We start from the raw sequence: 26725 nt of genomic DNA on the forward strand, positions 1-26725 counted from the left end.
GTCACTTTTTGGGGCCACCCCAAATCTTTTGAACATCTTGAGCAATCTCAAGCTTTTTTGTCACACTTCCACAAAGTAGAAGCCAGAAACTCACTTTCCTAGACACCAGGTACCTATTTTACTATGACTACCAACAAGAAACATCCCCATGCAACTTGGATTCATAAGAGAACACTGTGAATTCATAAGCAGAAAACACCTAAAATTCATCTTCTGGTGAGTATAGTTGGATAGGTGCCCAGCATTTGGGTGCAACCATGGTAGAAATTCTGGCATCCACTGACCAGAATCAGCAATGGCAGTTATGGTGTCTGTGTTGAGTAATGATGGCAGTATGGCTTCAGCTGGAGCAATCAGTAGTCTTCTTTAGGCACTGTTCCTGAATGCATGGCCTCTAAGCCTGATTCCTTGGCTCTTCTAGAGAATCTATGAGCTACACGATATTCTTTAGTAAATTCCTTTTCTGTTTAACTGAAAAGGAATTTGTTTTTTGCAACTTAAACAACAAATATATATGACTATGAATTATTATTCTGTGTTTTTTAATTTATTCTGAAATATTTAAGACATGTACAAAAGCCATTTCTTTTTTACTCTTAGAACTTTCCATACACATCCATCACTGGAGGTAGCAACTGGCCTTCTTCTTGCAGAAAGATGGTCAACATTTTACAAGCATAGAGGCCTATAAACAGAGATGGAAGGGCACTGAATTGGTGGTGATACTCACTCACTTCCTAGGAGACTTGCTCCCACATCCCAGCTTCATATGTGGAATTCATACTTTAGATGCTGGATTACTCTAAACCAATTACATTTGGGATCACTAATGAATAATCTAGAACATCATATTCAATAATCCCAATGGTCTATACTACTAATACAAAACCTGCAATTAGGTTTATTAATTTCTTAGAAATCTGAATGCATGGAGGAGGACAAAAAGTTTGGGACTTTCATGATCTACCTTCTTGTCTACACTATTTAAATCAACCCCATGTGTGCCAATGTTACTCTGCAGTTAAGCTATCTACAGTTAAGTATTCAACAAACTTTTTGAAAATGAAAATAATTATAAATTCCATCATTTTAAGATACAACTCAGAAGCTTTCCCTTCTAAAAGAAGATATTTGTATGGAACACAAGTCATTTGCTTTGGTGGCTCCTGAATAGCCTGTCAAAGCAGAGAGCTGTCCTAGGACACAGAAATTGAGACATGACCTGGAGGACACACTGCTAGAAGGATGGACAGACCCACTGCTGTGCAAAAGGAGACTCATTCTGGCCCAAGAGAGCTGATTGTTGAATTTTCAAGAATTTCTCAAATAATTTGTGAAACACTGCCATTATTAAAAACTAAATCATAGAAATTTACAACTAAATTCATGAAAAATAAACATAATAAATTCTCAAACATATATTACAATAAATCAAAAAAATTCAAAAATCATCATTTTCTTAATTATTTTACTACATTTATTGTTATCCCTGCTCTTGGGGTTATTTACATCTACTGTATCTGAATGGAGAAAATACTGTGTAATGGGGTGCTGCTGCACTTTTCTCCCCAATTGCGTATGTCGTATGTCGTTGACACCATGCTTAAGTATTTATACCATGGAAATTGACAAAAGCTACCAGTCAGGGCTTGATTGATTGTTTTGTTAATTTTCTAGATTTAAGAAAGTGATGAGAATGTTAATGAATAATGAAAGTGAGAAAATGTGAAGAATGTAGATTAAATCAAAAAGGTGTCATCTTTATGAGTAACTAAAAACAAACAAAAAAACCCAAAAAGCTTCAGGAAATGTTCTTACAGTATTCAAAAATTATTAGCTACTTCAGCATCCATTCATGCCATAGATGAACTGAAATTCTGACGCAGGTCTTCGCTGAGTCATCCTTGTTTTATCTGTTAACTCACGTGAAAATACAAGTGATGTTCATGTCAAGACTATGTTCTTTCATCAGTTGCAACCATAGGTTGGCTAAGAATACTAAGAATACTAGAATACTAAAAATCAATAAGAGCAGTCCATAAGAATCAACTGACTAATATGAAATTTACAATAAAGAATATTTATACTTTGTTATTTGTAACAAATCTTTTATATATACCAGAAGACTTTATAATAAATGTATGTACATAATCATGAATTTATTTCCTTGGCAGCACACCATGGGGTAGATGGGCATTTACTTAGCAAGGGAAAAAGAAAACTTATATACCCTAATCAGTACTTAAAAAAAGAAAAAGAAAGGGGATGGAAGGAAGGAAGGGAAGCAGGACTGGAGGGAAGACATAAAACATAAATGGAAACAATACATACAATTGATTCTTACATTATATGACTCTTTAACATTCTTAGTATATTTCCATATAGACTTAGTCCATCTCTACCCTTGCACCCCCCCCACCCCTGTCACACACACACACACATTCTCACCAGTGAACGGGCCCTCAATCCAGCTGTGCCTCAGGTTTCTGCTCTACCTTTTTTCTCCATTTCTTCTGTCTTCCCTTACCACCAACCCAAAGACAATGTTCCTTTACCTAGTGGGAAAAAAGACTGAGGAATCTGCTGAGTTGTCAGATTTCCACTCACACTTTCTCCTCTCCTATCACCCACTTGCCTGACCACTCTCAGAGCCTTTCATTTCTCCTCAGCCACTTCTAATCTTCTCAAAATCAAAATATTTATAAATATAACCATTAAATGGCAGTAACTTCAGTACCAACCCATGTGTACATCCCTTCTCCGAATTCCCAATTTTCATGTCTCACCAAGTCTCCCTTAGCCTTCCTCATGTCAGTCCTGGACCATTCCAGGATCTATTTCCCACTATAACACCTGGTACTTCTTCCTAACTCACAGACTCAGTGCAAAAAGAGAGAGAAAAATGGAAAATATTTGATCCAGGCGTATAACATTTATTCACATTCTTGGCCAACCCAAGACAGGACTGCAACCAGGTACCATTTGTTTGCTTCTTTGTTTGTTTTGTCTATTTCCTCTACACACCCTCCTTCTGCTTTCTGGTTGATCATGTTCTTCATTAAAACTACTTCCAGACTGTGGGAGACCATGTCTGTCTGTTCTCTTCTGTGCCCCCAATGCACAGAACAAAACAGAACTCGGTGAGTCAACCATCTTCCTGATCTTATCTTGTAATGCTTCCTCCAGCAAATCTTACTCCTCATGAGTTCTACTGTTTTAGATTCTGCTAGATGATGGGCTAGCCAGATCAGTTGTCCAGACTGGAGCCAAAATGAGGTTGTACCCTGAATATAGCTTCATTTTAATCCATAGGAAAGAGTACTTCAGCTCTTTCCTTTTTATGGCAGTTGACACTCTATACCTTATATTATATTTATATACAACTATGTCTCATCTCCCACACATCTCTGTGAGCAAAGGACTGATATATTTACTTTTTCTATATTCTACATAGCTTGTACACAAATGTACTCAATACATTTTATCACTTGAGTAAATTATACATACATCTATCTATCTGTCTACCTACCAATCAATTGGTAGATAAGAGTTTAATAAGGACAAATTAATAGAAGAAAAGTAGCATTAGAAAGGAGGCTACCTACTGTCACCACAGGTAAGGTTAGCCCTACCTACACCAGCCTCCCCAGGTAGGGAGAGAGGATGGCACACAGCAGAAGGTGCTAATGCAAAGGGTCTCCCAAGTACCTAGACTGTAAAGAATAAGCATGGTCCACATCCTCTCTGCTGTTTAGCTCTGAACATGTTGTGGGGATTTCATTAGCATTTTAAAAAAATTACAGTATATTCACCACAGTGGAATCTCATGATTTAATTTTTTTCTTTTTAAGTCTAAAGGTAAGTCCACATCACACTTTAGCTGGGTCCTAGACTTTTGCCAGTTTGAGCACACCTGGCAAGCAAAACAGCTGGCTTGAACAACTGAAGGTCACAAAATGCAAAATTATGAATGCTACTAAATCTAAGCATTAATCATATAATCAGGGTAATTAACCTAACTTTCAACACACAGACTGTGGCATGAAATAAAAACAACTGCCATTTATTCTACATTCTCCTCACTAAGGGCAGCATTATCTACTTAAAGTAGTGCTGACAATCATTTTCATGAAATACACATTTATCAATCTTTCATAGGAAATCTCTTGTGATTAACTGCAGCATCTACTTCTGCTTACATATCAGATGTCAGTGCTTACGGCACATTCATATGATAAATATAAACCATAAATCGTCAAATGTGCTGTCACCAGTGTTCTCATAACAGTAACCCTATGGGAGAGAAGGCCGCTGTGGCAGAACTGTAATTTACAGTCCTTACCCAAGACAGAAACATAAGATTCTTGATTTTTCATTTCCTGTATAATTACCGCCCATCCCCCTTAATCATATTATAATAGATCCTTAAACATAATGTGAGTAAAGACCTCTGGTCCTGAGAGCAAATGAAATGATGGTGAGGGTGGCATAGAGATGCAGTTATTAAAAACAGGTTAAACAAGGATCCTCTTAGCATTTCAGATCGGCAAAAGAAGCAGTCAAAGGCTGTTGCTGACAGACACAGATTGTATGATAAAAAAACAATAAAAGGCATTGAAATAAAATTCACTGTAAGTCTTCCCTGGATCAATCTGTGCTTACCAATCCATGACTGACTCTTTTCATGGTCTCCCATCTCTTTGGTTAGTCATAAGTCTTTCCAGGATACAGACTGGATATGGGTGGCTGCAAAGGTGTGGCAAGATCCTTTTTAAGTTCTAGTTGTCATGGTTAGGCCAGTTTTTGTCTTGAGATTTTATTTGGTTTTTGCTTGTTTGTTTGTTTTTCCACTGGTATTATATTTCAAGAGCTGCAGTTTGTTTCTTTTGTGCAATTTTTGCCCTGGGAAAATTAAGAGTAAAGATTATATATGGAACCAATTGGAGACTTCCTTGATCAAAATCTGTTCTTTAGATGAATGGTTATTATTGCTGTCATGCCCTAAATCCACCTGCTTGAGTAAAGAAAACATTTAAAATAATCAGCTTATATTATGTTTACAGGATATGACATTTTGATTTGTATTTTTTATGCATCTATTTCTGTAAACACCATGGCTTGCACACAAAGGCTCAGAAAGTAAAAAATGCTAACATAACACAACCAAGAAAAGTGAGAAAGCCAACTGCTGGTGTATTGGGCTGAAAATTTTTGAACTCAGCTCTCAGCTGAAGTTCTCTTTATGAACAATGCTTTTGCTGGCAGTTTCATGCTTCTCGTGTGTAGCCAGCTCCCTGCTGCCATGATGTTGTGAGTGTGGCATCCGTGGCACCCCGACCTGCTGTCTGAGTGGTGTAACAGAAGGATGGTTTAGGACATCAGGCCTCTAGAGCCAGTGAGTATGCTTTTGGGAGTATGTCTTTTGGGAGTTTTCTAAGAGGTTTTTCCAAATTCAAAACATCCATGGTCAAATTAGGACAGCCTTCTCAAACTCAGAGAATATCCTTCTGGGAGATTTGCCAGATCAAATCCTATCATCCAAATTATAAAGCTGGAGCAACCTTAGAAATTATCTAGTCCAAGCCCTTCCTTTACAGATGAGATAATCACGACCCGTGGAAGTTAAGTGGCTTGCTGCTGATCACACAGATAGGGCAAAACCAGACAAGATTCCAGGTCTTTCTGGTCCAAGAACAGTTAAACGAAATGTTCTGTTATAAATTGAAAATAATATGTCTTAATTTTGGAACTTAATAGTTTTTTCAAACCATTCGAAGGAGGGGGTGTGAACATAATCTAATGAAATCAACAAAAAACAATTCAAGATACAGTAGAAGATTTTTCACAAGGCAGTACACAAAAAATTTCCAAATGAACTGCATAAACAGTTTTACAACACACATATTATTTTACTAGTAAAAGTATAAAATATATTGTAAGACTTACAGTATTCAAATAATTTTTATAGGTAGAGGAATTTTAACAAGTTTAAGGCCTTTGCTTTGGCAACTAAACCCCGTGACATGCAGTTTAAAAATATCACAGAAACTAGGTTTGAGGGGATTGTGCCCCCCAGGGGGGCCTTTGAAAAGAAGGTGTCTGAGAAATTCCAGTCAATTCATCAAGTAGCATAACGAGATGGTGAATAATAAACTTATTTATCTAGTCCATCATTATGTTTAATTTTTGGACTTTGAAAAAGAGACACAACCAAGATCAGAGAGTGGTTTAAAATATTTTATTTCTTCAATGCCAACATGTTTAATTATTTCTCCTAATTGGAGCTCAAATTCAGAGAGTTATTTGAAGTTTATTCATCATCCAAATTACGTATAACTATTTTTTTTTCTTCAGAAGTTTGTACCATTTTCAAGACATCCACACATTTCTCTAAATTAGGTGAAAGAGACAGAATACTAAAGAAATGAATGTGATTATAGGCAATGAAATCACAGGCTGGAGAGAGATCAAGTGAAATCAATAGAAAATAAATTTCCTGACCTGTGTTCCTTTGAAGGCTGAAGTAGGAAAAGAGTCACTACAGATACATTTCTGTCAGTCCATTTTTAACAATTCTGGTGCTGCCCAGGCATCATATCATCTCATGAGTTAGTCCTAAGACCATAATGACATAGGCTATTAGGCTTCAGGGGTAAGTTCAAACAGCAACGTGTTAATATTTAGTCACACGGTTGCCCTAATTAAATGGATGCCTTCTTGGAGCTTCAGTGAGTGATTCCACAAGTTGGAAAGACAACCTTGAGAATGTGTAAGCAATATGTCAGTAATCAGTAACTGGAGGCTAGGGCTTAATTCTGGAAAGCTCCAATGACCAACATGATACAAAATATATTTAATAATATTTACTTTCCCTGTATGTTAAAAGATCAAAAACTCCCCCTTCGAGTTGATAAATAGCTGTGGTTCCATACCCCCTCACACATCCTTCAGTGATTTCTCTCGCACTGGACTCTCTGCATCCAGAGGGATTGTGCCTGGCACAAGGCCCAGTTGCAGCTCTAGGTCATAGAGTGTCAGATATTTTGAATGTTACTGCTGGTAGAAGTTTCTGAAGCCATACAGAGGCCACAGGGGACTTAGGTTTGAACAAGAAAAGTCCTAAGAGGGTCTTACCCAGGTTGAGGGGAAGGTGGCAGAGAAGAGTTGAGGAGAAAGAGGGTTTAACCTGACTATGTGTCACGGAAAGCTGCCTGGGGGCAGGTATGGGGCATCTAAGAGGCAGGCAGGAATGTAGGAGAGTAGACCGGGCCCCTCATTGACTGTGGGAAGTGACACAGCATGCCCAAGGCAAGAGCCACTGAGATTTCCTTCTATACACACCTCTCCCAGTCCTTAATAATCCCACGAGTTTTTATGAAAATTTATGTGAAAAAAGGTCTGACAAAACATGAAAGGGAAAATTTGTCTTCTTTTTTAAAATTTATATTCTTAACTTGGCCATGACCATATTTCCCATTATTTCCCTTCAAGCTGAATTTGTTATGAAGGTATGGAACCAACCAAACATACTATTTAAAACTGTACAGCCTCTCATGTGTGATGGGCAGGGACCATCCATTGCTCTGGGAAACAGGCCACCATTATCCCTTCCTACTAGTTCCTATCATTCATTTTTTTTTTAATGTTTATTCATTTTTTTGAGAGAGAGAAGGCGTGCACGAGTGGGGGAAGGACAGAGAGAGAGGGAGATACAGAATGTGAAGCAGGCTCCAGGCTCTGAGCTGTCAGCACAGAGCCTGAAGTAGGGCTTGAACTCAGGAACCCCAAGATCATGATGTAAGCCGAAGTTGGATGCTTAACCAACTGAGCCACCTAGGCTCCCCCTATCATTCTTTTTATAAGGAAACATCACTCATCTCTTCTGTAACCAAGAGTGGGTACACACATGTTGTAAGACTTTTTAAATTTAGATATAATGTTGGTTCTTGTCCATAATCCCTATCCACAATACTAAAAAATGAAAATAAAATTTAAAAATTCCTTAACTCATCGGCAGCAAAATCTGAACTACGGAGAAGAGATCAATCTCCCATGCAGAAGAATACTAAATAATTCAGATGCTCCACCCTCTAGGACAGGGAACATAATCCCCCACTCCTTAAGTACAGGTCATGCATAGTGACTTCCCTTCCAAAAACACAGAATGAAAAGGGAAGAAAAATGTGTAGCTTTATAGTGGGGAAATAAGACAAAAAATACCACAGCCAGGTAATCAAGGTCAACATTAACAGTGATAAGTCATGCTAATAGTATGTACCCTTCAGATGTGATGAGAATGGCACTCTCCCTCTGTGGTCAAACCCATAACCCCAGTCTAATCTTAAACCATCAGACAAATCCCAACTGAAACATAGTCTATAAAATATTCGACATAACAACAAAATGTAATGGAGTGGCCTAGATGGAATCAAGGAACAGAAAAAGGATATTAGGTAAAAATTAAGAAAACATGAATCAAGTATGAACTTTAGTTAATAATAATGTATCAGTCTTGGCTCATTAATTATGGCAAATATGCCACAGTAAGGTAAGATGATAATAATATTTAAAACATAGGGGAACTGTGTACTATCTTTGCAATCTTTCTGTAAATCTAAAACTGTTCCAAAATATAAAAATGTATTAAAAAAAAATAAACTGCCCTGGATTAACATGAGGCTATGTATGCTTTTTACTTATCACATAGTGATCAACAGGTTTTGCTATGAAAATACCAATGTATTTAATAACATGGCCCTGCCTCAAATATTCCCAGTGTAATGCAATATATGGTTTATATACGTATTTCTAAAATCCAAAAAAAGGTATTAATTCGGGAAACATCTGGCCCAAAGGTTTCAGATAAGAGACCATATACCTGAAATACTGTTAGTGCTAATAATGTAATTAGTAACGCATTTCAGTTGTATGGCAGCTTTAGTAGACATTTTCAGTTTAGCCTGAAACTCTAGCCAAGATTGATAACAGTGATAGGAATTTTTGGTTTACTATGTTTCATACAATTATGTTTATATAATAATCTAATTGGACCCTTAAAATCTGTAAGAAGGAATTCTTACACATATTTTTGAAGGAGGTTAAGTGAGGTTCAGAAAGGTCAAGTTGTTTGCAAGCAATGTGACTGAGAGTCAGATATAAAGGACCCTCCCCTGACGTTTTCAGGACCCAACATAAGAGTACAAATGATAGTTCCCCAGCCCAGTGATCTACCCTGTCTTTCTTCCCACCCTACATCTATCCCCTTCAGGCCGCATTCTGTGAAAATTTGGACCATCCTGCCAGCTTATCTCTGGCCCCAGTGTGTTCCCAGTAGCCTGGGCAAGGAATCCAGAATTCTGAGAGCACAGGGACAGTGGTTTCAGGTTGGCATGTGTTCTTGGCCACTCAGAATTCTCTCTCTATGAGGAGGGCTGTGTCTATCAGAGGGTCAGCGTGAAGCCTCAAAAATGGGAATCTAGGGCCTCACCTCAAACTCCAGATATAAAGGTTATAAGGCTGGTATTCAAATTCATGTTTACCTGACTCAAATGTTCATGTTCTTGCTACTATAATGTGTCATCAAGGAAAAAACATGCCTAAAGACCACAATATCAACCTGAAAACTGATTTTTGAAATACATTGTATTGGTAAAATAAGGAATATCAAAAAAAGAATATCTTAAGGTCTAATATTCACATAGAATACTGGCAAGAGAGACTAGTTACAAAGCACTCTAACTCAAATTTCTAAAAAAAAAAAAAAAAAAAATGAAAATCTTAGATCCCTAAATCACAGAACTTTGAGTTTTAAATACATTCATCGAGGACCTTCTGTGTACCTGGCAGCCTGTTTGGGGACTGGCTCCTGTCTAAGGGGCACAGATTCTAATGAGGCAAATTATTTCTCCCCACCAATGGGAAAGGGGGAAAGACTGCACAAATTCCTCTGAAATTCAGAAGTCACTTCTCTATTTACAAAACATTCTTTAATAACAAAAATAGCTGATTTCTTACACTGTCTGCATTTGTCAGTTTCTCTGCTGAGTGCACGTTGCTTGGATGGTGAATAGATATAAAAACTAGAGACATGGAAAACTTTGGCAATTTACATTGTACTGTCCTTTCCTGGTCTTCACAGGGAGCATATTTTACCTCTCTTTACCTCCTTGGGTTGACTGTACATATGACTACTAGATGTGTCGGCAATGTAGATTCTGTCTCCCAATCAGATAGTTCCTTGAAAGCAGGGGCTGTCGGTTAGACCTCACTTCCTGGGAGTCCCCACAAGCCTGGGTGCCTTACTCCCTGCCCCAAAATGCTTCATCTCCTGGTGGAGACCGAGTGCCAGCTGGAACGCCAGCAAGGCTGGGAAAGTGCCATCAGCACAGGCACTCGCTGAGGTCACCGTCTGCTTGGGATCTCAGCTTTAAATGGTTGAGTCCACATTCCTGCAGAGACTCTCCCCAGGCCTTCTCTAGGCTGCCTGTTCATCTTTCTGCTCTTTTTATTTCCTGAGTGAACAAACTTTTGCCAGCAAAGGCAAACCACATTTACAATCATTGTGTTAAATTGAGAAGGTATATCTGCCCCTAGTGACAGAATTGTTGACATCTTACCTCTATTATTTTGGATGGCATGCTTACAAGTAGCCTTTTCTCAGCCTTACACATAAACAAAGCCCTAGAACAAGTTAAAAGGCTTTCCCTCCCTCCCGGGACTGTCAGGGGAGGAGCTCTGTGTTTCTTTCCCCAGCTGTCCCTACACTCCATAAAAGGTCACCAGCACACTAAAAGAGACTGCTTGTCATGGAAATTCTCAGAAAAGGAGAATGTTATCTGGGACCATCAAGAGCTTGAGGGCAGAGGATGGGAGCTTCCTCACTCTTTACAGATTTTAGATCTTACCTTTTATCAAAGTGGTTTTTTCCCCAACAATGATCAATTAAGTCTTAAACCTCAGTGAAGGAGGTATTTATCCTGTTTGTAGATGTGGCATTAAACTCAGTGCCCTGAACAAAGAATGAAAATACCTTTAGTTGAATCCACCCAAATGTTTCCTGGACGCTGATCATAGGATTCCACACAAACTTTACACATGCTGTTCCCTCTCCCCTGGATTCTGCAGGCACCTCCCTCCCCCAACTCCCATGAAACACAGCACAACTGACTCTTTCTGATTCATTACCATTTCCTGAAAGGTTATCCTTGTTGAGCTATCTAACTAGGCTCTCTACCACTACCACCCCTCCCCACTATTCTTTAAGAACATAGTTTCTTATATACTATATATATATATATATATATATATATATATATATATATATATGTTTATATATATGTTTGAGAGAGAGACAGAGAGCATGCAAGCAGGGGAGAGGGGCAGAGGGAAAGAGAGAATCCCAAGTAGGCTCCACGCTCAGTGAGGAGCCCAATGCTAGGCTCAATCCCACAACTCTGGTATCATGACCTGAAGGGAAATCAAGAGTCAGATGCTCAATGGATTGAGCCAACTAGGTGCCCCCCATATTTTATATTTTACTCATTTACTAGCATATCCAGGTTAAAGGAACCTGGATCAGTATGTCATGAACCCAAAGTGATTTATCCTCTCCCACTTCTGGGAGATTTAGCCTTCAAATCTGCTCAACTTCCTATGTTCTTCACTGTTGGGAAGATAATGAAAATATCCCACCAGTCCCATAACTGTCCTAGTCACTTCCCAGTCATAAACAAATAGTCCCTTTTCTTGGGTGACTTTAATATCAAGACTCTAAACCTAAGCTAATCCACAATTTCTACCCTCTGCCAGCTCATATCTCCTTCAGGCTTGACAGCTTGTCGAGGAAGCCAGCCTTTGTCAGCTTTCTCACTTTACCTCTTCCCATCCTGGGCCCTTTCAAGGTGGGGCAGGGGATGGAGGAGGATAGGGGAAGACAGATCTAACTTGTCAGATTTGGCTGTAATCTGGAGTTGATACCTCTGTACTTGGCAAACACCCAAGCTTCCCAATCCTGCTCTTTGTGAAGTTTTCAGAGGTTCCCATCATAGCAGATGTCTTACCTACAATTGCCTTGCTAGGCAAGACTCTTTCTGGTTGGTCCCATAAGAATTTCCCCCTCATTCCCGTTCAGCTGCCCCATTCCAGAGGCCTATCTTTTTCCAGTCACCTCATCCCTCCTTATGGTCCTCTTTGTCAAGTTACCTTCAAGATGACCCTGTCTGGTCTTGTCTCAGTCAATTCTCACCCAGTCAACTTTAAAAGTACTGGCCAATCCCAATGGAGCCATTTTTTTTTCTCTCTGCTGCCCTACCATATCCCATTCCTACCCTTACTATGGCTTCTGCTTTGAAATGCCTCAGATATCAGTCCTTAAGTCCCAAAACTCCACAAAACACAAAACAGTGCTCTCTCAGACTGGTTCCCTAGAAGCCTCCTCCCAACTAGGTTTGAAGTCATCCCCTTCCTGAAGTGAGGACAACTACACAGCACAGTGACAACTCTTCTTAAAGAAATTCAAACAGCACTTGAATCTCTCAGCATACTAAGCCTTCTCTTCAATGCCCTGAAGGTGGATGATGGGTTCAGGCTGGCAAAACCAGTTCTGAGGTACCCTTTTTTCAAATCCTGGAGAGGTAGTCTAGCACTTCAATTTAAAAAGCCAAAGAACCTGACACCTACTGCTTTGTTCTTTGGTGCCTCAGCCGAAACTGAGACAGAAATATCCTGTTACTCTTGTTTGTGGTCATTCTCCCCATTAAGCTATGAACTCCAGAAGGGCAGGGACCTTAGCTGTTTTATTCATCAATGTATCTATCAGAGCAGCCTAGGAGAATTCCCTGTGTAGATTCCCAGCGGGTGCTTAATAAATGTTTCTTGAAATAATGAATATATAATAAAATAAAAGTGGTGATGACGCAGATACCACTTTAGTGAAAAATAAAAAAAAAAAAAACTGAAGAGACTTTCATATTAATCAATAAAATATCTGATCTTGAAATAAATTACCTTGTGATTCCCTGTCTTGAAAGAACCTCCTGAAAGACCGAAGTCTAAATCTTAGACCAACAGTTTTCATTTTAAGCCAAAAAATGCCTGAGGCACAGACAACAAATGCTTACACAAGAGTTAACAGATTGGATGCTGGCTGATGATGCTAATATCAATTCTTTGTCTAGACATGCAATGCCAGTTCTGCTGACACATTCTTCCAGAGCTTTTTTGCAGGATGTGAAACTGGCCCCTGGGTCAGTGATATTCAGAATTAAGCCTGAACTCTGCAGAGAAAACTCTTCCACGGGACTCCAACCCCCCATACTCTGCCCTTGATGAATTTTTACCAAGCTCTCTTCCACAAAGACAGGTGGAGAAATGGGGAGGCACCACTGTATTTTATTGAGATTGATGCCACATCCTTCTTGTCACTAGGTAAAAGGGTGGGAGGAGACAAAGAAGCTGAAAAAGCAAATTTCTCAAGATTCATTCCATGGGAATCCAACCAACTACATGGGGGTGAGGGTATACACAAGGGCTACTACCAAAATAGCCTAGCAAACACCCTCCCTACACAAACATTTCTTCAATCCATCAGTAAGGTAGTGGGTAGGAGGAGGTGGTTTAGAGTTCAGCCTCCAGCTCTGGGAAGAATGGGAAGCAGGGTTGTAGAGAGAGCTTGGCCTTACAAGTTTGTTCCTGCTTTGCACACTCAGCCTCCTCATAGCCAAGCCTTATTCCATAATCCCCTTCTATGCTCTTCAGCAGAGCTGATGTCAGAGAAAAGATCACAGATGCCAAGTGAGAACCAAAGAAACTGTCTCTCATAGCAATTGCATTTAAAAATAAATCTTTAAAAGAATGCTAATTTTGGTTATATTAAGATTTATCTAAGGAGGATCCCTCCTCACACAAATATAACAGTTTCAAAATTCTGCAATAGAAATTGAGACCTTAGGAAACATCTGTTCTGATGCCTCACATTTTACAAGTGAAGACACTTGTAAACTTCGTGAGAGGTTATGTGACATGACCAAGATCACACAGCTCTCACTGAAATCTGCTTCTTCCAACTGTAGTGTCTTGCTTTTTCCAATTCATTATGCTGCTTTCTGTGTATACATAAGCCCGTCTTCACCTATCCCAGGTATGGAATTGCAGCTATACTTCTGAAATGGATCAGATGAATTAATTTAAATAGTCTCCAATTTTTATAACTGCACATCATGCTATTGCTCTAGCAAATATTAACATAAGACAGCGTCTCTACCTTCAAAAAGTTAACTTCTAAGTTACACAAGCTGCTTTGGCCTGAGCATTTAAACTAAAGTTTAATCCTAACTCTGCCCCTGACTCACCAGGACGCTTTGGACTAGTCACAAAATTGTCTCAGTTTCTTCATCTGCTCATTGGGAAGAATAATGCTGATCTGTCACTTGTTAACTTAAAGGAGCTGCCAGTCTTGTAGCTACTAAATAATTGTGTGTGTGGAGGGGGAAATCCTATAAAGATTCTAAGTATAAACTGAGACTATGTAACAAAGCCATCAAAGTACATAACTCAGATGCTTTCTAATAATCATGACATATAGAATTTTAGTTTACCAAAAAAGACAGGTGACTGCTACCAGTCAAGCACATTCCTGCAAAAAACCACCTCTTCGCCATATTGTTTCAACATATCAGAGATGTTAATCAAACCTGTAGAATTTAAGGAACAAAATTGAAATGGAAATTGGCCTCAAAGCTAGTGAGACTGGGTGTGTAGCATGTTACAAAGGTTTCATCTGCCAAATAAAGTCTTCTCATCAGCAGAGGGAAAAAGGAACTGCTTTCCCATGACCAAAGAGTCTCTATGTGGCTGGGAATCCTGTTCGCCACTATCAGTTTTTGTGGGAGCACCACAAAAAAAGAATTCCAGACAAAGGTAGGCAACAATAGTAAGAGGCAATCCGATGAATAAATTAAACCTAAATTGTGGTTTGTTTCTCACTGACAGTATTCTTTACTATATTACCTAATACTCATCTAACAATGGGATTTGTACAGATGGGATAAAAATAAATTCCGTTCCTTTATTTTCAAAAATGCCCACAAGATGATTTTCAAAGTCCTGATACTACTTATTGCCAATGGAATCCAGCACCATAATTGCTTTAATAATTACCGAAAGAATTATGTGCTTGGCAAAATTGGCAAAGAAAAAGAGATGGTATCTTATTTAATCAGTCCTTAATAGAACAACTAAAATGGCCTAATAACGAGGGTTTACCAAATTATTTGTAACAGGAGATGAAGTTTTCACAATGAATTTTTCTTTTGAGATAATGATATCATTAGACACTGTGTTTAATGCCACACAGACAATTAGGAATAAAACAAAAAATTACTCAGAAGAGAATGAATATTTTTTAAAGGAATAATAATGTTTGAATAACTATAAGCAGAGGTGTACATATGGGTTTGAGGGCTCATGGGATTCTTTCTACGTTCAGCTCTGCCTAACCACAGAACATGGACACTAAAGTTAGTCGGGTGCCATAGTGGAGATAGTTAGGGCTTACTAGCTAACTGTGTCCCCCCGCCCTACATTTCCCCGCCTAATTTGCAGTTAGGTGGGGGTCATGCAACTAGTTCAGACCGATGGACTCTGAGAGAAGGGAACCTGAGTCACTTCTAGGCTGGGGCAGTAAGAGCTGATGTGGCTTGCTTATCTCTTCTCTTCTCTCTTCCCCTGCATCAGCAGCAAAGAGGTACACGTTCCAGATGCTGTAGCCCCTACAGAGGAACGCTACTGACTCATATTGGACTTGACATAAGTAAGAATAAACCTTTGTTGTGTTAAGCTAATGAGATTTCAGGGGCTCATGTTGTAGCACTAGGATTAATTACTCTGACAAACATAAAGGCCCTATGTTAATATGTTCATGGTGGCCTGAAACTTAAATTTATACTATTGACACTAGGCTTTTTAAAATACTATTAGAGGGAAAATAATATATTTCCTTCTTTTTTCCTCTTTTCCTCACTCTTTCTGGCCCTGCACAGTCTAAGGCAGTGGTTCTTAAAGTGTGGTTCCCAAGACCATTAACATCAGCATCATCTGGGAGTTTCTTAGAAATGTCAATCCCCTGGCCCCACCCCAGGCCTGTTTACTTAGAAATTCTGGGAGTGTGGCCCAGCAATCTATATTTTAACATACCCTCCTAGTAATTCTGGTGAACACTCAAGTTTGAGAAACAATGAACTGTCTAAGGTAACCTTTCCTTGAGTCCACCTGAATGTGATCAAAACGCAGCTATTCTTCCCCTTTATAAAATATGCATTCGGGCAGATTTTGAACTTCCCAGGCCTTTTTATGCCCCTGTCTTTTTTTCAAATGTCAGCTTTTATATTGATTAGCTATAAACAGATTTACTATAGCAGATTAAAGATAACTGCAACATCTTTGTCACTACCTCCACTGAGAAGTGAAGTCTTCTTTCCTCACCCCCTTTGAATAGACGTTGGACCTGTGACTGCTCCCGACCGATAGAATGCAGGGGAAGTAAAGTCGTGCACCCTTTAGGCTAGCCTTTAAGAGGACTGGCAGCTTCCACTTCCTGCCTTGTGAAATCCAGCAGCCATGCTACAGGGAAGCCTAAGTAGCCATAAGGAGAAGTGTGGAAGGCCCTGAGGAGAATCAAGACACCCCCCCCCCACCAGAATGCCCCCACTGAGCTACCTGCTGATGGCCAATATTACCTGTCCACTACTATCTTGGCCATCTTGCATGCTCTGGCCCAGGTGAGTTCCAAGATAGCTGTATCCCCAAGTGACCTCATGTGAAGCAAAAGGACTCAGCTGAACCCAATCAGCCCAGAGAATGAGGAGATATAATATAATGATTGTTGTTCAAAGCCACCAAGTTTGGGGGAAGAGGAAAGTTAAGAAGCAATAAAGAATCAAAACATTCACTTTCATTGTTTTTGAAAAGCACTATCTAAGTCAAATTTCAATAAGGTCTGATTAACCAAAATTCTTCTGTCTCAGACAAACTGACTCCTTGGCTCCTTACAATGGTGTTTTCCTAATATTTCCCTCTCCTTAGGCTTAGCTACAATAATAGGCAGCTTCTCCATCCTCAACTCTGAAAGCTTGCAAGGATTTCTCTACTAACTATCCAAGAAGTTTCAAACGGAGATCTGAGTCTTTTGCCTCCCATATCCATTACTATCAAGGAGAAAGAAAAGGAAATAGAATCAGTAAGTTTATAGCCTCATCAGAGGATCTCAATATAGTTGGGGGAGGAGTCAGATTTTACTACCTAAATAAAAATTTTCCTTTCCACATTCACCCCCAAGTATAGTCATCAAATAAGATTAGAACCTGGTTACCAGAAAGCTTATAGCTGCAAAAATCCTAGTTTTGAATTTTTTATTGAAAGAGATACTTGCAAAATGAAAGAAAACTAATATTAAGTGTTCATATCCACTAAATTATGGCTAAAAACAGCTTCCTTCAACGGGCTGACTATTACAGATACATAACAGAATTTAGGAATGAATTATATAAGGCTAAGAGTCAAAAACTAAGCATTCAAAATGTAAGTACATTCCCAGAAGCTATAAATAGCAAAGGACCAAACTTGCAAAGAAATTGCACCCAAAAACATGATGCTGGGCAGTAAGCTCCTAGACAGTAAGTAACATATCTTAGCTCTCTATCCTCATGATCCAACACCATGTTTGGTATATGTGTTTATGAATAAATAAATGAATGAGAGTCGCGCAAAGGAAGAAACAAAAGAGAACAAAGTGAAGAGGAAGGAGTGATAGGAAAAAGAATCAAATATAAATCCCTCTAGGAACAGATATCACTGAATTTTTCAAAGGTGCTTTCTCAACTTCAGCACTCTGATACATAAGCAATTGGGATATAAACCTTGGTCAGCACATGTAAAACACAGCAGCTAAACAGGCCCTACAGCTTTGAGCTCCCAAGGCAAGTCAGACCTCAGCAGAGGAGCAAGGCTTTCAGCACCTTAAAAGGAACTAAAGGAAGGAAAGTTCTCACACTCCTTCCAGGCCAGTCCCTAACATCTTTAAGAGAAAGGATTTGGTAGTCATTTCATAATAAAAGGGGTCACCTGGAATTAAGAGGAAATCAATTCTATATGTACAGAAGCCTGTGTCAACCTGGAACTTTTAATACTCAAAATTCTTTTTTTTTTTTTAGTTTATTTATTTATTTTGAGAGAGACACAGACAGTGTGAGCAGGGGAGGGGCAGAGAGAGAGGGAGAGAGAGAGAATTCCAAGCAGGCTTCGCAATGCCAGTGCAGAACCAGACTCAGGGCTTGAACTCACAAAACTGTGAGATCATGACCTGAGCCGAAACCAAGAGTTGGATGCTTAAGCACCTGAGCTACCCAGGCACCCTGATACACCAAAATTCTTGATGGTAACTTTCAAACATTAAAATTTCTACACTCCACACCACAAAAGGGACAGATTTTCACTTAGGACAATAGTCATATGCTAATAGTCATGGTTGTTGTTTATCAGCCATTAAAACAACTATTTATCTTTTTTATAAATTTCTTTTCATTATTTAATTTTATATAAGTTTATTATTTAAGTCATTGCTCATTTTCTTACTCTAATCCTCAAAGACCATCCTATCAAGTATATGTGTGTGTGTATATACATATATATATATGTATATATATATGTAATATATATACATATATATATAAGAGATTATATATATATATATAAAATATATATACATACATATATATATATATATATATATATATATATATATATATATATATATATATTATATTTGCCATGTTTTACAATACATCAAATCAAAGAGTCAAATTTTGGACCTGTAAGAAAATGTTTTTTACAAGCTAATCCCAATCATTTTATAGATAGAAAAGTCTGAGATCTGCAGAGTTGAAGTAACTTAACCTTGTTAGAGTAAGTAGTTACCAAAGCGCTACTGCTGATGGACAAATTCATCCTTCAGCAATCATGAGGGAAATAGGCAGCTTGGCACTCTATCAGTCCCTGGGAGAACAAGGATGAAAATGGAGTCACTCTGTTATTCTCTTACATGTATTGCCTATATATCCATCCAATGATTTCCTAGCATATTCACTGAATTGTATTATTTTCATTTACAGCAATTTACCTTTAAGTCATTATAATACCTTTATTTGGACACAGGGGCAGATAACATAATGTCCTTTATGGAAACTCAGACACTGTCATGTTGACTGATATTTCAAAGAGTCTGACAAGTAAGTCAGTGGCACCAGTGCCAAATGTCAGGGTCTATACTTAATCCAACTAGATCACACTATTAGAAATAGATATCCTTTTGAATGTCTGATTGGATTGGATTAGGTAATAACACAATAACTAGCAAGCAGCAAGAGACAATTAGTATGCACCTCATGAAGGTGTTTTGGATGTGCTTCATTTTGAAAGAGGAATGTGAGGTTGCCAAATCTCAGACGAGTCATGTTTATTTCTGTACCTGAGCTGCTGAATGATACAAAATTTTCTTGAGTAAATTTTTAAATCTTTTTCTGGCTGCAACTCTACCCCATCTCTGCTCACATCAGCGCATTAAAGGATATACAGTCAAAAGCTCGCTGTGGGCTTCAGAAGAAGAAAATAAATTCAACGACAAGTAAAAACAGGAAGTGCCATCCTAGTATAATTTAACATTCACAGTTTTCAGAGTCTGATAAGAAACTCAAATTCCCACACTCTGCTCAAAGGAAAATACTATCTCTTTGCTTAATCTGGCTTTTATTCTGTATCTGTAAAACATGGAGTAAACTGATCTGGCAATTTTATGCTCAATTTAGTCAATGTAGTGCACAATTCAAGTTTCAAAACATAATATGATATAGCCAGTTGGGTGTTTACATTTACCAAATTAACTAGATCATTGCTAAATCATTTCCCTTTGTTCTTTTTGGGTATTTTCCTAAGCATGGGAATGTATGGGATGTACCTATAGTCACAGAGGTGACAAACAGTTATTCAAGTTGTCAAAGTTGAATGTACACCCCCCCCCAAAAAAAATCAGCATGTAAAGTGGCCTGATGCCCACATCAAATACTCCCCTACGCAGCCTCCTAACATGACTACACATAGTCCCTTGGCCCTGTCTCAATGTGGCCAAAACCACATGCACCTGGGTCATGGGGCTGTAAGAGACAAAACTCATCTATTATAAGCCACTATCTCTATTAATAACTCGAATTCATTTTCACAAACTGTAGGGCTTCTCAGGAGGGCACAGAATAAATCAACAATACCAAAATCAGCAAGACTATACATAGCTATGGCGATATAAGCTTAACAAGATCAAATATTTTTAAGAGCATTTGATTAGGCTTTCTGGGGTGTGGGGTGGGTGGCTGCCATTGCTTCTTCAGGTAGATCAGCTAACTCTACCTACCTGGGAATGGGTAAAGAGCAGTACTCTTCCTATTCTGCATCAATCAAATCATGTTTTCTGGAGGAAAAGATGAACTTTATACTGGTAGTCACATAGAGACACTATTGTGATGCATCTATGTTATGTGAATGGAGAATGGGTCTAATTGAAGAATTCCAACCATTTCTATGCAGCAAGGGAGGTTCAGTTGCTAGATCTCCAAACTTTTCAAGAGAAGTCAGAAATTAAAACTTTTGTTATAAATTTTCCTGACTTATTTTAACATCAAGAGACCAAACAAAATAGGTCTATACTTAGTTTGGCCAATGACCACTGGTTCAGATGTCTTATATACACAGGGATTTTTACTTACTTTATTTTTTAATGTACTCACTATATACTTATTTGACCAATCCTTATTTATTTATGATGATCCCAACATTAGTTTGATTCTACACAATTTTCTTGAGTCAACTGGCTATAGTTCCACTATGTGCTAACTAAGGAAAATCCACCTATGAATAAGATAACATTTCTGACATCAAAAAGACACAGCGGAGAAAAGTCAGGAAGTAAGGTGTGTTGTAATAAAGGCGTGTATTCAGGATAAATGGGATGAATTTAGGGAGTTAATGATGGCAGATGAAGTGAAAAAGACCAGGTAGCAAAGGCCTTATATGCCATGGAGACGTGGATACCAGCAGCTACCATTTACTGAACACATAAAATGCACCAAACCCTGTGCTTGTATTGTGCTTATACTACCTAGGTTAACTCTCATACCAACCTCGATGAGGAAGGAACTATCATTATCTCCATTTCATAGACGAGGAAACTGAAACTTAGAAAGCTCAAGTAAACTGCCCAAGAACATGGCTGTATATGGCAGAGTCAGAATCTGGGCTCACAACCTGTATCTAATTCCAAAACCTATGTTTTCAACCACTATGATATTGCTAAGGAATTTGGATTTCAGCCTACAAGTAATGGAAAACAAGTGAAGAATCTTAGGCCCACATTATCCTATTCCGTTCTAACATTCCATGAGCTAAACAATGGAAAATATGATTACTGTTTTATATCTGGAGAAATCAAAAAAGGATAAGCAACTCAAAGCAAGGGAAACAACGGTCTCCCACCACACAGATAGCTCAATTTCTAGCCCACGACTAATTCTGGTTTTATATGGTTGGCAAATATTACCTTTTAAACACTTGGTATGCTTTCAGCAATCATACTTCTTCAAATTCAGAAATTCCAAGAGCACATTCCCAGTTAAATCCTCTTGTCAGCAGAACCTTAGCTATTTCTAGCCAAGTTCTTCCTAATTTGTGATGTAAATCTGAGAAATACAAAATAATTACTGGGACAAAGGACAGCAGTCATCAACCTCTGATCTCTGACAACTGTGTGTGTGGGACATACAAATCCCATCTGAGTGTCATAATGAAATAATAGTATACTAAGAATTTACATACTAGTAATTTAATAACATTCCTTGGGTTGACTTATAATTGCTGTGAAGCATTTAAGCACTCAACCTTCCAAGTTATGGCCATAATATTTTATTCATGTATGTGAAAGTTTGTCTCCATCAAGTTTCCCTGCAACAAAATTTAACAACACTTTTATTATACAGGTCAAGGCTAATAGTTAAAAAGAGATTACTTATTTATAACAGTGCTATAACATGGTTGGGTCAAAGCTATGACCAAGATATTTCTTTGCTCACAGAATAAAAAAGTTGCATAAATGGAAATATATTCTGGTCACTTTTGTTCCCCAAATATGTCACACAGCTAGAGAGTGTAATTCTAATGCTTTCCAGAATGAAAAAATACAGTAACTTTCTCCATAAAAGATAAATAACGACCACTTGTTCAGCACTTATAAATATGTCACAAAGATCCTTTGAGAAAGGAATACTACACCAACTTTTTCAGAGAAGCAAATTGAGGCTCAGAGAGGTAAAAGAACTTTTTGAAGATCAAAAAACTAGGAAGAAGTAATCCCTAGAAATTGAACCCAGAAAAATCCTAAGTCTATATGTTTGACTGCTTGGAAGTCTTACACATTGGAGAGAAAAATAAACGAAGAATGGAAGAAGTGATTGATACAAAGCAGCTTAAGGTTTATCTAGATTATATATAATCCTAGATTTCCTAGATTATATAATCTAGGAAAATGTTGGGAGGGGCGCCTGGGTGGCTCAGTCAGTTAAGTGTCCAACTCTTGATTTCAGTGTAGGTCATGATTTTACAGTCATGAGATCAAGCCCCATGTCAGGCTCTGTGCTGGGTGTGAAGCCTGCTTAAGATTCTCTCTCCTTCTCCCTCTGCCCCTCCCCACTCTCACATGCTCGGTCTCTCTCTCTGTCTCCCCCCCACCTCTCTCTCAAAAAAAGTATTGGGAGACAAGTGTAAGATGTTTATGAAAAGAGAACAAAATATAAAGATAAATTATAGAATGGGGAGATCTGCAAAATCTGTAACAAGCAGAAAACTAGAGATAGAAGGGAAATTCCTCAAACTGATAAATAACCTCTACGAAGTAACTACAGCTAACATCATACTTACTGAAAAGATAATGGATTTTTTGTCCCTTAAATCCAGAATAAGATGAGAATGCGCCCTCAAAATCGTCCAGGTCATCAAAAACTAGGAAAGTCTGAGAAACTTTCATAGCACAGAGAAGCGTAAAGAGACATGACAATTAAATGTAATATGGTATCCTGGGTGGTATACTGTAATAGAAATAGGACATTAGAAAAAACAACTAAGAATATCTGACTAAAGTATGGGCTTTAGTTAATAACAATGTATCAATGTTGGTTCATTAATTGTAACAGATACACCATACTAATGCAAGATGTTAATAACAAGGGAAATGGGGCAGGGAGGATGAGGGTCATATGGGAACTTTCCATACTATCTTCATAATTATTCTGTAAATCTAAAACTGTTCTAAAATTAAAAGTTTATTTAAAAAATACAAATATAAAATTGCTAGTTCTAAAAGATAAAGAACTATAAACTGAAAAGAAGAAAACAACTCAAAATAAGAATAAGCAAAGGCTATGAGCAGGAGAAAAATCAAAATGGCTATAAAATTTAAACAACCAACCAAAAAAACAAAAACAAAAATAAAAACAAAAACAAAAACAGAAAACAAAAAAAGCCCAACCTCATTGACCCCATCAGTGGGCAAAAGGTATAGAAATTAAAACATGATACTCTTTTTTAAACATCAGTTTAGCCTACATTTAAAAACGTAAAAACATCCTTGGGGTACCTGGGTGGCTCAGTCAGTTAAGCATCTGACTTTGACTCAGGTCATGATCTCACGGTTCATGGCTTTGAGCCCTGCGTCCAGCTCTGTGCTGATAGCGCCGAGCCTGGAGCCTGCTTTGGATTCTGTGTCTCCCTCTCTCTCTGCCTTCCCCTCCTCAGCCTCTGTCTTTCTCCGTCTCTCTCTGAAAAATAAATAAATATTAAAAAAAAATTTTTAAGTAAAAATATCCAGTGTTTAGAAGGATGTAGGAAAATGGACATATTGCTGATGGAAGCATGATTGCTAGAACCTTTCACAAAGTAACGTGGTGATATCCATTGCAAATAAGAAATGCATATACATCTTGACCCAGCAATTATCTTTCGGGAATCTATCCTACAGCATTAAAAGCACCAGAATGAATGGATATATTCAAAAGAGGTCTAACTGTAAAATTACAATAATGTAAAACAGTATTTTTAGTGGTTAAAAAAATTAAAAGCAAATTTAATGTCCATGATAAGGATAATGATTAAATAAACTATAATATATCCATACTATTATGCAGCTACTAAAGAATATGACATATACCTATTAACCAGAGAGATGCTATGATGTAATTTTAAGTGGCAAAAGAAAATTACAGAATAATATACCTAGTAGGAAAGTAAAACCCTCTACATGTGTCTCTATGTTTAAATATTTTTGGAAGACAACACACCTGGCTGAGTTACCACAGGACAGTGAAGTTCTGCTTTAGACTTATTCTCTTATTACTCCTCATACATACAGATAGTAAAATTAAAATAAAATAAAACTTCAAACATAATTGTCCTATGTTGGCTTAGCTGCACTATATTAAAAAAAAATTAATGTCAGAGCTTCAGAAAGGATTGACATGATCACTTTCTAGAAGCAACAGTGTAACACAGTAAAATGAGAAGATATTCTCCATGGGACCACAGTAACCTATTTTCTCCATCAAGAGAAAAAGCACCAAGTTATTTATTTTTATCAGTGACCTACATAAGCGGATTGAACCCAGTAAGTCTGCATTTGCCTCCATATGTGTACAATTGTTAATTTTCTAGAAGTTGGGCAAAGGATGCAAATTGTGACAAATTCAGAGAAACAGCATTTTTGAAAATAAAACGAAGTCCAGTATATATGAGTATCAAAACATACGCAGGAGAACCAAAAACAATAATTTCAATCAATAACCATGACATCAATAACCATGGGTAGCATCTGAAACCAGAAGTCCAGTCAGCAAGAGTTGGAAGATATAATAAATATATATAAATCCAACTGGGTAACTCTAGAAAGAAAAAGCCAGAAAAGAGAAAAGCTAGCAGAACATTTATAAACAGCTCTGTTAAAGCTTCATTCAGCAACACAGATGAAAGATGGTATCTGAAGCTATTCAACCTAACCATTAAACATTTGGCTATATTTAAAATCATATACTGTTTGACACAAAGCAATGCCAATGCAAGTTTTGAAGGAAAGGGGAGAAAAGAAGAGAAGGACAGAACAAGGCAATTAGAAGAAAAGTAAATGATGAAAATGTTCAATAGAGAAACAGTTACTCTTAAATTTGAAAAACTGTAAAAAGGAAGAATTTCTAGAGTTTTTGTGGATTGAAAGAACAAACAAATAAAACTACAGTTTTCTTGCCAACCTGGTTATCCCTAATCTTGCAAATCCCCCTCAGAGTAAAACTCCAAACAGTGAGTTTTTATGGGAAAGCTTGAAGCACACCCACTGGACTCCATAGTAATTTTTCTAGACAAGTGGATGAAAGATAAGATACTACGAGAAGCAAGGCACAGAGGACTCTACATACCAAATAAGTATATCAGTGTATTTCAGATTAGAGCTTCGGAAACATTAAGACAACAAGCAAGAGTCAGGCCCCAGACACAGAAAAATTATAATGATTTCTCTTGTAACCAGGCCTGTCACATAAGGGGTATATATTAACTCCAAAGCATCTCACAAAGGAACATAAAACGTCTTGAAAGCCTTACTTACACCCAAGGCATTGGTTTCGGCAAAAAGAAGAAAGAGTAGAAAAGAACAACCTGTGACCCAAACAAAAGAAAAACTAATATTTGTAGATTTGCAAATGTATACTCTGATTAAAAAGCCACTTTTTTTCTTGTCAGACATGTCTCAGAACTCTCCTGAAAAAAATAGAGTTTTTCCCCTAGAAACTTGAAGTTTCTCACGGCAAGATAATTTTGAGAGAAAAGGGTGTGAAGAAGATGCAGAGGGGGCACCTGGGAGGATCAGTTGGTTAAGCAACAGTTTTTGTGTGTATTTGAAGTTAAATTATTAGTTTAAAATAGACTGTTATAAATATAAGATGTTTTATGTATAAATATAAGATGTTTATAATATAAGATGTTTTGTGTAAAGTTTATGGTAACCATGAAGCAAAAAACAGTAGTAGATACACAAAAGATAAAAGAGAAAGGAATCAAAGCATAGCACTATAGAAAAGGAGGAGAAGAAGAAGAAGAGGGGGAGAATGGGGAGGAGGAAGAAAAGAAAGAAAATCACAGAAGAAAACAAGAGATAAAAAATGGGATGCCTGGGGTTCAGTTGGTTAAGTATCCAACCCTTGATTTCAGCTCAGGTTATGATTACACAGTATGTGGAATTGAGTCCTGCATTGGGCTCAGCACTAACAGCGTGGTACCTACTTGGGATTCTCTCTCTCTGTCTCTGTCTCTCTCTCAAAATAAATAAACATTAAAAAAAGGGAGAGAGATTTAAAAAAAAATGAACAATGAATTACAAAGCAACCAGAAAATTATTAGCAAAATGGCAATAGTAAGTCCATTCTTATCAATAATGACTTCAAATGTAAATGAACTAAATTCTTCAACCAAAAGATACAAAGTGGCTAACCAGATAAAAAACAAGTCCCAACTATATGCTGTATACAAGAGAATCACTTCAATTTTAAGAACAAACAGACTAAAAGTGAAGGTATAGAAAAAGACATTCCATGAA

General features: G+C 37.7%; 1 long non-coding RNA gene across 1 annotated transcript; it reads right to left on the minus strand.

The window, feature by feature from the left end:
- Nucleotides 1-2443: 2443 nt before the first annotated feature.
- Nucleotides 2444-22032, minus strand: LOC132681150 (uncharacterized). Its single transcript, XR_009610890.2, has 5 exons — nt 21913-22032; nt 21638-21776; nt 6502-6615; nt 4663-4902; nt 2444-2555 (listed from the first exon to the last, which is right to left on the minus strand). It is a non-coding gene; the product is annotated as an uncharacterized LOC132681150 (long non-coding RNA).
- Between the last annotated feature and the right edge of the window lie 4693 nt (nt 22033-26725).

This window comes from Panthera onca, chromosome A1 (genome assembly GCF_046562875.1).
Source record: "Panthera onca isolate mPanOnc1 chromosome A1, mPanOnc1 haplotype 2, whole genome shotgun sequence".
Lineage (NCBI taxonomy): Eukaryota > Metazoa > Chordata > Mammalia > Carnivora > Felidae > Panthera > Panthera onca.